General features: G+C 41.3%; 1 protein-coding gene across 12 annotated transcripts in view; it reads right to left on the reverse strand.

The window, feature by feature from the left end:
- Positions 1-1,694, reverse strand: part of Adamts10 (ADAM metallopeptidase with thrombospondin type 1 motif 10) — a 31,243-nt gene that overhangs the window by 5,695 nt on the left and 23,854 nt on the right. The window lies entirely within an intron of this gene.

Genomic DNA, 1,694 nt, shown 5'->3' on the forward strand with positions numbered 1-1,694 from the left:
AAAAACAAAAAAAAAAAAAAAAAAAAAAAAAAAAAGACTTGCCTTGGTCATGGTGTCTGTTCACAGCAGTAAAACCCTAAGACACTGACTGAACTATTTACTTATCTCATTGTGTTCATCTCACAGACTGTAAAACCAAGGCCCAGGGAAGCTAGGCAGGTCACCACGGGTTTACAGGTAAGAAGTGGCTGGATATAATTTGAACCCAAAGTTGGCTGCCTCTTAGAATGGGCAAATCTAATTCTAATTCCTCATGTCCTACTGAGCAGTGAGGTTGGGTTAAGGCAAAGGGAAAAGGTTACCGTGGAAGTCAAAATCCATACAGTGACATTTTGAGATTTGAGTGTCAGATCGGGTCTACCATGAGGCACCACTATTGACTGCCTAAGCTGTGACCACTACATATTTGCTCACCCATGCTCTCCAGATTCTTAGGTTCTATGTCTTGACTCCCTCATTGTCCTCTGTGTGGGATTCTGCAATCTCATTTCCTTTGGGCTGTATTCTGCTTCCTAGTCTAGTCAATATCCTACCACTAGGGTGCTGTGGACACTCCAGGGGTTGGGACCAGGTACTCTTAGGCCTAAGAATTCCTCCGTCTTTCATCTCTCTTTCCTTGCTCTCTTATTACTCCAATGTCCTTTGACATCTTCACCCTGTCTCCTAACCCAATGTCTTTTTTGTTTCTCCCAGCATTTCTCCTTACAGACAGCTTACTGCCTCTCCCAGTCACCTGGATGTCTACCCGGACTCTTCTCTAGTGCAGATCCCAAAATCATGAATGGCAAACACCCTATCCTCTGACTTCTAAATCTAACTTTTTTCTATCTTTTATCTTTGCTGTATGTATGTATGTATGTATGTATGTATGTATGTATGTATGTATGTATGTGTTTTTAGGTACATTATGTGTGCATATGGAGGTCAGAGTTCATCCTCAGGAATTGTTCCTCAGGAGCCATATATTTTTTCTTTTAGACTTAAATTTTAAAAATTACTTATTAGTTATATAAAAAATGAATCCTAGACTTAACTCTTGCTTTTAATTTTTTCCCTGGAGTAGTGGCAGATGTCTTTAATATCAGCACTCAGGAAGCAGAGGTAGGTGGGTCTTTATGAGTTCTAGGCCAACTTGGCCTACATGAGTTCCAGGACAGTGAGAGCTACACAGTGAGACCCTATTTGTGTGTGTGTATGTCTCAGGATCCTTCTGACTCTGGTCCTCAAAGCTATGATTACAAGTATGTGCCATCGTGTCTATGTTTCTGTATAGGCATTGGGGATCAAACTCATGTCCTCATTCTCCTTTCTCAAGCATGTGTTATAGACCAAACCATCTCCCCAGCACTTTTCCCACTTTGTTCCTAGGTTCCCCGTGATCAGCCAGGTTTATAGCATCTCTCTCACCTTTTGCACCTTTATTCCCTAAACCTGAATCTAGGATATAATGTAATCTAGGCTGTGTGTGTATGTATGTATGTGTGTATAGATCAGGATCACACACACACACACACACACACACACACACACACACACACACACACACACACACCATGAGCCAGGAGCTATGAGCCAGGAGCTAGTTCTTTCCTTCCACCTTAGGTTTTGGAAATTGTTAAGCTTGTGAGGTATGCACTTTTACTCATTGAGCCACCTGACCGATGCCCAGATTTTTTTTTTTTTTTTTTTTTTTT

The sequence above is a fragment of the Grammomys surdaster genome, unplaced genomic scaffold, assembly GCF_004785775.1.
Source record: "Grammomys surdaster isolate TR1022 unplaced genomic scaffold, NIH_TR_1.0 125271, whole genome shotgun sequence".
In the NCBI taxonomy this organism is placed as follows: Eukaryota; Metazoa; Chordata; class Mammalia; order Rodentia; family Muridae; genus Grammomys; species Grammomys surdaster.